Here is a 10,464-nt window from a genome sequence, read left to right as displayed (position 1 = left end):
TGTTGGATTGAAGTTTGGAGGGGGGGATGCTTTTGCTTGGGAAGGGCTTGAAGGCTCACAACAACAACAACAACAACATCCCGTTATAGATGTAGAGATAGTGGACTATGGAGTCAAATTGGTCAGTATAGACTCAGATGCTGCTGCTCAGTCATTTAGTCGTCTCCGACTCTTCGTGACCTCATGGACCAGTCCTAGTTCAAACTGCATTATACAGACATCAACTATGGTATATATACTTTGTATTCAATGTGTTGTCAAAGGCTTTCATGGTCAGAGTCACTGGGTTGCTGTAGGTTTTCTGGACTGTATGGCCATGTTCCAGAAGCATTCTCTCCAGACGTTTCGCCCACATCTATGGCAGGCATCCTCAGAGGTTGTAAGGTCTGTGGGAAACTAAGCAAGTGGGGTTTATATATCTGTGGAAGATCCAGGCTGGGAGAAAGAACTCTTGTCTGCTGGAGGCAAGTGTGAATGTTTGCAATTAATCACCTTGATCAGCACTGAATAGCCTTTAAGCTTCAAGGCCTGGCTGTTTCCTGCCTGTGGGTATCTATTGTTGGAGGTGTTAACTGGCCCTGATTGATTTATGTCTGAAATTCCCCTGTTTTCAGAGAGTTCTTTATTTACTGTTCTGATTTTAGAGTTTTCTGAAATACCGGTAGCCAGATTTTGTTCATTTTCATGATTTCCTCCTCTCTGTTGAAATTGTCCACATGCTTGTGGATTTCAGTGGCTTCTCTGTGTAGTAGTCTGAAATGGTGGTTGTTCGAGTGGTCCAGCATTTCTCTGTTCTCAAATAATATTCTGTGTCCATGTTGGTTCATCAAGTGCTCTGCTATGGTGACTTCTCTGGCTGAGTGAGTCTGCAGTGCCTTTCATGTTCCTTGATTCATGTGTGGGCATTGCTGTGTTTGGTGGTCCCTATTTAGACTTGTCCACAGCTGCATGGTATAAGATAGACTCCTGCAGAGCGGAGAGGATCCCTCTTGTCCTTTGGTGAACGTAGCATTTGTCAGATTTTCTTCGTGGGTCTCTAGATAGTTTGTAGGTTGTGTTTCTTCATCACCTTCCTTATGCGGTCAGTGGTTCCCTTGATGTAGGGTAAGAAGACTTTTCCTCTGGGTGGGTCTTTGTTTTTACTCATGTGGCATGTTCTTGGCCTTGCAGCTCTTCTGATGTCTGTGGTGGAGTCTCCATTGACCTGTAGAGCCCAGTTTAGGTGGTTTAGTTCCCCGTGGAGGAGGTGGGGTTCACAGATTCTTTTTGCAGGGTTTGCCAGGGCTTTCATTGCGTTTCTTTTTTGACCTGGGTGATGGTTAGAGTTTTTAGGCAGGTATCTCTCTCTGTGTGTGTGTGTGTGTGTAGGTTTTCTGTAAACTGTGTGGCTCAAATACTGATTGGGTTTGCGGATGACTAGGGAGCTCATCACACTAGAGCTTGGATCCACTTTAAATCCACTTCAGGGAGAGGGCTTTAAATAGCTCATCCAGACAGGTCCTGGGTCTCACCAAACTACAAACCCCGGAATCCTTCAGGAGGCAGAAACCGGATTTAAAGAGGATTCATGCTCTAGTGTGATGAGGCAGGAGGACATCTAGAAATGGCAGTTTTCCTTCATTTGCTTTTTCCATTGATGTTTGGGTGGATATGTTGGGGTGGTCTAGGAACTTGTTGAGTTCTTGATCTCCATGGCTCCAAATGGTGAAGGTGCCATCGACATATCTGAACTGCATTATTTGGCAGTGGGGATTCAGCCCGGAGGGGATCAAGCGCCATTCCGCGTTTTGGGGGGCGAGGCTGGAGTTTGGGGTGGGTGGGGGGTTTCTAGAGGAGGAGGAGGAGGAGGGCGCAGAGAGGGGTGTGTCTGGGGGGGGGGTGTCGGTCGAGCGTCTCCCCCTTCTTTCCTTGACGAAAGCCGCGTCTTTTGGGGGGTCTCTCGGGTTTCTTTGTTGGGTCGGGCTTTGCGCAGGGCCGCCCCTCCCTCCCTCCTTTCTATCCCCTTCTCTCCCCCCCCCCCGCTCCGTCCGCCCCGCCACTTCCTGCCTTTGCCTCTTTCCCAGTCTCTCTCTCTCTCTCTCTCTCTCTCTCCCCGGCCTCCCCCTCCCCCGCTTCTCCTCCGAGGCGCCCAGACGGACAGAAGCGAAGGAAGGAGGGAGAGAGAGAGACTAAACCCCGCCGCGTCTGGACGAGGGACGGACGGAGCAACAGGAGCAGCAGCAGCGAGACTGGACCTCGGCGGCGCAGGTAAATGGGAGAGAAGGAAGGAAGGAAGGAAGGAAGGAAGGAAGGAAGGAAGGAAGGAAGGAAGGAAGGAAGGAAGGAAGGAAGGAAGGGAGGAAAGAAGGAAGGAAGGAAGGAAGGAAGGAAGGAAGGAAGGAAGGAAGGAAGGAAGGAAGGGCTTCCTGAATGCCATGAATGCCGTTTGGCACCGCTTTCAACTGCTGTGGCTCTTGAAAGCTGGCAGAGAAAGCTAAAGACTGGGCTGCTGTGAGTTTTCGAGGTTGTATGGCCATGTTCCCGAAGCATTCTTTCCTGACGTTTCGCCTGCGTCTATGGCAGGCATCCTCACAATCTCTGAGGATGCCTGCCGTACATTCAGGCGAAAAGTCAGGAAAGAATGTTTCTGGAACGTGGCCATACAACCTCGAAAACTCACAGCAACCCAGTGATTCTGGCCATGAAAGCCTTCGACACCACAAAGGTAAAGACCCCGCGAAACTACACATCTCAGGATCCCACAGCATCGAGCCTTTGCTGTCCAACTTCACTACTTCTCCAGCGTAGATGCGTCCCGACAAGAGGGAGCAAGCCAGCGAGCTTGATTCATTTCAATGGGCTCCCTTCCCTGTTCTTGTAGGTGAAGGGGATCCGCGGACGAATGGAGAGATGGATTGACTTTTCAGACAGGCCGACTTCATGTCTTCTTGGTTTTCACGGTCGCCCCGTTGGATGTCGAGGGTCTTGTGTTTGTCCCGTTTGGCAGCCGCCTTTTCTCGGCGGGGTGTGAGAGCAATTTTGGGACGAGGCGGGAGGGAGTCTGACTTCCCTGCGCCCCTCTCGCCGTCTTTCGGCCGCGCTGCAGTGCCGCAGGGGGCGGGTAGGTGGCGCTGCCGGACAACTTTGCTCCCCCAGGCTTTGCCCACTCTTTCCCACCATTCAATGTTTGGGAAGAAAATCTCTGTTATATTTAAGTTCTAGCCAGATTCCTTAGGTTTTCTTTCTCTCTCTCGTTGTTTGTTAACGAACTTAAAACATTATCAAAAGCAAAATATTTTGGTTGGCCTTCTTGGAGCCAGGACAAAGGTACAAATGGGTTGCTGTGAGTTCTCCAGGCTATATGGCCATGTACCAGAAGCATTATCTCCTGGCGTTTCACACACATTTATGGCAGGCATCCTCAGAGGTTGTGAGGTTTGTTGGAAGCTAGGCAAGTGGGGTTTATATATCCGTGGAATGTCCAGAATGGGAGAAAGAACTCTTGACTGTTTGAGGCAAGTGTAAATGCTGCAATTGATCACCTTGATTGGCATTGAATAGCCTTGCTGCTTCAAAGCTTGGCTGCTTTCTGCCTGGGGAATCCTTTGTTGGCTACAAATGCTGTTGCTTTGCTGTTTAATAACAGATGCACTAATCATATCTTAGGACAGCACGAAGCTTAGGACAGCACTAAGCTATGTGTATACAGTCAGCTCTCTGTATACACAAATTCTGTATCTACAGATTTAAAGGTGGTTTGAAAATACTTTTAAAAAAATTCAAGAAGCAAACCTCTATTTTTCCATTTTATATAAAAGACACTATTTTACCAAACCACTGTATACAATGAGACTTATCATCCACAGATTTTGGTATTCACGGGGATCCTGGAACCAAACCACAGTGGATGCCAAAGGCTGTATATATCTTAGCAGTATCTGAACTCATTGGTTATTACTTCATCAACAATTGAAATGACTGAGCAAGATACTTTTATGACCTTTTAAAAAGCAATTTCCATATTTAATTTTAAATGCAACTTACAAAACCATCTCTTCTTTCCAGTATACTGTAGTTTAGTCTTTAAATGAAGATTACAAAGTCTACCTGAAATGAGACCTCATCACTCTTTTAAATCAAGGGTGGGTAACATATTGCCCTCCAGATGTTGCTGGACTGCAACTCCCATTGGCCAGCCAACATAGCCAGTGGTGTGTTTTTTGGGGGCTTCGGTTCAAAGGAAGGGCACAAGTTCCTCATTCTTGTTCTAAGTAATTGATTCAATTGTCAAGCTGCTACCATCACTTAGGCTTTGAACTGGATTATATGGCAGTATAATTTGAACCCAGTTCAAATTAGATGTGGATTTTCTGCTTTGATAATCTGGATTACATGGCAGTGTAGAAGGGGTCTACGTTTCTCTTAATGTTGACCCAAAATCTTCTGCTCTCTAACAAGATCCTCCTGCCTTTTTGGGGCATCTGTGAGTAGGTCGTTGAGCTACTTGGATGCCTCAAAAATGATGTCAGGTCCTTCTGCAGACTTCTCTTCAGGCTAAACCTACCGACTTCCTTGTGTTTCCATGAAGGACTGTTATGGGAAATCTTGGCTTTATTCTCAGGCAATGCATTCATATACAAATGCTTACTGCAGCTCTGGGAAGGAAGGAGCTCTATTAAATTCATTGAAATGTACACAGAGCTACACTCTACACTGTAAATCTGGTATCATCTGGTATCTCTGTTGGAAGCAGCCACCTGGAGCTGAAAGAAAGGGAAACTTTCCTCCACCCCTCCTGATCCCATAATAGTTTTAGCTAAATTGCTGAGGGAGTATGTTTAGCATTTCACTTGGTGGGAAGAATCAGAAATCGTAAACCTTAGTCGGGTATGTACCCAAGTGCTTGCCTCATCTTGTCCAAGGAGCATCCAACCCACCCCAAACCATAGGGTAATTGCAAACTGTTGCAGTTCCTTCAACTTCTAAGTACCGAAAATCCTTTCAGATATTTCAATATGTCAGTGTGTGCCCTAGATATAAATACAATGTTTAGAGGAACAGAGTGCAATGATGATATTGGTTTAGTTCTATGGAAGGGTTCATTGTATCCTTTTAATTCATTCTGCCTAGTTTTCCCATCCCTCCTTTAGACCAGCAACTGTGGGCCCCTGTGGCATTTCCAAGATTATTGGATTATAACACCCATCAGCTTTATCATTGGTGAAAGATAATGAGCTCTGTAGTCCACCAGATGGAGGATCATACATTTTCCCTCTTTGCTGTCCTCAGTGAGGGACAAACCCTGCAAGAAATGGTTTTGGTTATGAGAGCTGTTAGGAGAAATGTTATTTTCTTTGAGAGCTCCAAACCAACATTGAACAATGGCCAGGTCCTGGTTCTAGCCCTTTGTGGTTATTGTTTCCACCCTTTATCTCTGAGGAACTGGGGACTTCCTTAAGACCATTTAGCAGGTTTATAGCTGAGGTGAGATTTGAACTGACAGCATTCCAACCACATTTCATTTGGGGACTCTTCCATCTACTTAGCTGATTCTCAGTGTTAGCAGTATATTAAGGAAAGGCAAAGAAGGCTGCACTTTTGTGCAGAGTGTTTCAGAAGTCTATTGATGACTCTGATTTTCAGTTTGTGTGAACAGTCCTTAATAACAAAATTAGAATAGAAGGTGTGGGCTAAAGTGGAATTCTGAGAATCCCTTTGAACTGGTTGATGCTCCAGATGTTGCTGAACTTCAGTGTCTATCAGTTCTAGGGAATCAGGCCAAAGGGGAAGTACAGTGGGAGTTGGCAGTGCTTCAAAACTGGGATGGGGATGGAAGTTCATTCTCCCTATTTGGGGTCTGTGAATAAACAATGTAATCATATAGTTAAGTCTTACAAATGTGTACTTAGATTTTGAGTCTTGTCCCATTAACTTCAAAAGGATTCATTTTCAGGTGCATGGTTTTGAATTGCAGACTGAAACAAGCCAAAAGCAATCAAGGCTGAGTGCTGTGTCGACAAACCAGCCTGAATGACCTAAATTAGTATCTAATATTTAATCCCATTTAATTCATTACAAAAATGCAACTTTCTAACCCTTGCCTCCCACCAAAATCCCAGGCTCCATTAATTCTGCCTCCTGATCTAGCAGTGGAAACTGTTGCACATGGAAACAGTTTTATATCATCCGATTAGGATTGGGGATGTGCATAAACCAGCACTCTCCTTGAGGAGCTTTCTGTTTTCTGTTTGATAAAAAAGTATCCTCTGTCCTTGTTTGGGAAATGAAAGGACATAAATTAACTCTCTTTCACTTTTTGGAAGTACTCTATAGTATTTAATACCCATTTCCCCAAGTGTTTTATATTGCTCCATGTTAAGCAGTATTCAGCCTCTTCACTCCCTCTCCAGTTATCCCACTCCTCCTTTTATTAACATGCTTAATAAACATTCTCACATTCTTAAAAAGTAATCTTTTGTATTCTGCTCAGTCAGTGGTAAAGTGTTTCATGGGGTTTACTTTCAAGTATGTAATTCTGAGATCACAGCTGTAGACTTGTATCCAAGTCTTAGTCCCAATTAGGGTAGAGCCCCATCAAATATATGGAATGTACATACATGTTAATTGGTACTAACTTCCCCTTGATTCAATATGTCACTTCAGTTGGAAGTAATAATTGGATTTGCTATTTTGATGACACTTCTGATGTGGTTTGGCCACACATCTCCTGGTTTTCATCTGTGACATGTTGGAGAGTAAGTTGCTGTTGGCAAGAGATTGTGGCAGTTGGAAGATGGTGATGTAAATAAGGCAAAGCTTTTTTGCTGTCTTTCAGTTTCTTCTAGGTGTTTGATTAGAATTTGGAGCCAAATTCATTTTGCTTCTTTGTTATTTACTAAACAATATTTTAAAGCATAACAAGCAGACAGAAAGGAGAGGTTTTCATGGGAAAACTGGTTCCAGGCCCTAACATTCATTAGGGACCGATCCCTAAAAATACATGCCATGGTGGGTATTAAACAACAAACTAACAAACAAATAAAATGAACAAATATAATTGGCCAAAACACGCTCACTTCAGGATGTGACAAACATCACGTCTGGTTTGAGTCTCAGTGTGACTTCACAAATCCTACCTGAGTGATGCAGCAAAATAAATGGAATCATGTAAGACAGAGAGAGAGATGACTTCTGTGAATTATATTTGTTCCATGACTAGAATGTGTTATTAACCTTGGGCAATGCCATGCATATTCACACATGTCTCCATAATTCCACTGAAGTTGCCCATTGCTTGCTTAGGTTTATTGGTAGAGGGGGCAGGCATTCGTTGTATTGTGTTTAAGAGCACTGATTAAAACATCAGGCATAGAAGTAGTTTGACTGATGGAAGATATGTGATACCAGCCATCAGTCATGGCCAGATCAGTCTGAAACAATAGTTCTGAACCAGTGACAGTGTTGGACTCCCAGAAGCTGCAGCCAACATGGCCAATGGTGAAGAATCCTGGAAGTCTAATGTCATTGGGAGCCCTACTTGAGGACAGGTATCCTAGGATCGGAGGTCTGAGCTCAGAACTGCTGTGGTCCTTTTGGAATACAAAATTAATTGGACCCCAAGTAGCTGTGCCAGCTTCCTACTTTGTGTCACTCACTCAGATTAGTGACTGCCATTACCTGACTCTATATAAATTCTTCCTACCTATTAAGAGATTTAATTGCTCCTGCTTCTCTCTGTACTTCTGTTTGCTTGGAAAATATCTCAGAGCTGACCTCAGTTTGTATAAATGTAGCTTGCCCCTCATGTAGAGTCATACTTCATATCTGGAATTCCACCAGCACATGAAACATGATGTTTCCTTTTATTAGGGTTTAAAGCACACCTTTCCTTAGTTGTGTCTTCATATGCATTGTTCCACCAAAAGAAGCCATAATGTGTGTGTTATTTGCATATGTTGTGAGGGATATGAGTTTTAAAGACCATTTTAGTGTATTTATTGTATTTTAATTCTGTTTTTACCAAACTGTTACCATTAAATTGTTTATTAACTTTTGGATTGCATTTTTAAAATTTGTTTAGCGTGAATGGTTAGCCTCCTTGAGTCCCCAAGGGGAGGAAGGTGGGGTTTAAATAATGATGATGATGGTGATGATGATGATAATAATAATAATGTTGGTATAGTTTGCACATATTTTAATGTGTGCATATGATAATTTGATTGGATGTAAATTTGGAGGTTATTGCCATAATTGAAGTAAGAATACAATGTTATTACATCATGGTGAGGAGGACTGACCAGGAGCCAAAGGTTTCAAGGCCCTGTTCTCTCTTCTTATAATTCTTTATCTTTAAGCAAACATAGAATCATAGAATCATAGAATAGTAGAGTTGGAAGAGACCTCAAGGGCCATCTAGTCCAACCCCCCGCTAAGAAGCAGGAAATTAGGATTATATGGCCCTTCAAGGATAGTATATTATCAAAAAAAGGATAGTTCTCTGTATTGTAGAACACGTGACACAACCACACACCCTTGAGTGATCTTTTCTGGTTGATGATGGCTTTATCTGTTATCATCCATGGATCATCTCCTACGAAGTGGACACAGACTGTTCCTATAGTATTACTGGAAAGTTAGCATTTCTTTTTAAAGCAAAGAACTCTGCAAAGGTCTCTTTTTACAGAAATGCATGGCCCTTTATTACTCATAATCATTGTGTAATGCATTGACGCTAATGTACCATGCCAGTTTATTCTGTGTTGAGGACCTGTGCCAAGGACTTGATGGAACTGCATGATTTTTAGCCATTGTATTGTTTTCATTGTGTTCTGTAAACATCTAAGACCCACTGGGAAGAATCATTGGGAGGGCTCAACTTTCCCCCCATTTAACTGCTGGTTAAACAAATGTTACCATTAAAAACCAGCTAAGTGGGATATGAGGGACAGGAACTGCTGAAATGCAATTCAGAAGTTAGAGTTATTTTAAGATTTGGGTATTTGATGAAATGATGTTAGCGATTTGTCACTAAGAAGCCAGTTTTAAGAAGCACTAAAGGCCATGAGGTTCAAAAGGCCATGTGAAGCAAAAGAGAAAAAAAGATTGCTTTAGCTCTCTCTTTTCACTTGGATTTAAAGAAAAAATAAGTTCTGAATAGTGATTTGGAAGGGAATAGCAACAGTGCTTATTCTGTGTGCGACATCAGTATGTGTCTATGTTTCTTGCATTTTTGACACTGGTGAAGTACCTCCAGAGTACTGAGGACATATAGAAATGGGCAAAGATTGGAACAGTTACTCTTTAGTAGCTTGGAACCACCAGGATTTCTCACATTTGGTTTTGCTTGAAGCAGAAGTCATCTGAAGTGCATGGCTTGTAATGGGGAAGTTTAGAAAAGTTTCTTTTTCCCATTCTGGGAGAAAAGTGGGATATAATCCAACAAAGAAAGAAACAAATATTTGTAACTCCTCCTGCATGTCCACTGGCTGGAGAGTTCAGAAAGTTGAAGTCCAAAAAAGTTACTTTCCCAAAGTCTGAAAGTGAGGTACCATGCAAAATGTTGCCTGCACTACTGTTTTGAAGTGTCATATGTTGAGCCTTATATTTTTGGTATGTGGTTGTATCAGCCTTTGTGCAGCTTCAAAAAGCACACCTACAAAGGGGACAAAGGGACTTGCCTCATTTTGGCAGTTTCAATTCCTGGTTCTGTGCCATGTAACTTGCAAAGGTGCCTGGGAGAAATGAACCTCTCCAGCCTCCCTTTTTTCATCTGCTACCGAGGTAGAAGGTTTTTTTACAGCAACATATGAATTAAGAGGATGGTGAAAAAGTACACAAAACAGATTTTTAGTGATACACTGAGGCAGCTGGGACAGTTCCAGCTTCATCTAGGAAACAATGGGATTCTAATCCAACCAATCCTATCTATCTGTGTATGCCAGCCTACAACTGGCAAGGTAAAATGCAGCCGCTTCCGTAATCTCTTACTGAGCATATATGGAAAGCAAAACAGAGAAAACTGAGAAAGAGATAAGCTTGCATCAATAGCTACCCTCAGCATGTTTTTAAAGCACATATTACAAAAAAATGTATCTGGATACATTTTGGGAAAAGCTTAGAGTAAAAAATGTTTCATTAACTTTCAAAAGCCTTATGTAACCTGGTGGTTTCACTTCACCTATGCATACTGCTAATTTTCAATAAAAAGTTTGCTGAAACATGTTAAACTTTTTTTGTGGTATAGGAACCTCCCCCTATTATTTCCATGTTATGTTTTGCTCTGGTACCAGATTTCCTCTTGAAGAAGTAATGTCCAGGAACACAGCAACCTGTGTTAACTGAGGGGTGCCTGTATAAATATTTTAATACATAAATCACAGTATAGCACCTCTGTTATCTTTTTTGTGTAGTCACCCTATGAAAATTGGAGGTCTTTGACATCTAGGGCAGTAGTTCTCAACCTGTGGGTCTACAGATGTTTTGGCC

At 42.7% G+C, this 10,464-nt stretch overlaps 1 protein-coding gene across 2 annotated transcripts in view; it reads left to right on the top strand.

Moving 5' to 3' along the window:
• The first annotated feature begins 2,036 nt into the window (after positions 1-2,036).
• Positions 2,037-10,464, top strand: part of dennd2b (DENN domain containing 2B) — a 178,760-nt gene continuing 170,332 nt past the window's right edge. Inside the window, exon 1 of one of the 2 annotated variants that reach the window (XM_008107133.3) lies at positions 2,037-2,247. The gene's annotated coding sequence lies outside the window, so the exon portion shown is untranslated. The remainder of the gene's footprint in view (positions 2,248-10,464) is intronic. The other variant, XM_062967694.1, reaches the window with a different exon arrangement.

Source organism: Anolis carolinensis, chromosome 1 (genome assembly GCF_035594765.1).
Source record: "Anolis carolinensis isolate JA03-04 chromosome 1, rAnoCar3.1.pri, whole genome shotgun sequence".
Classification (NCBI taxonomy): Eukaryota; Metazoa; Chordata; class Lepidosauria; order Squamata; family Dactyloidae; genus Anolis; species Anolis carolinensis.
The sequence above is the reverse complement of the archived record's forward strand: the minus strand, read 5'-3'. Positions and strand labels throughout refer to the sequence as shown.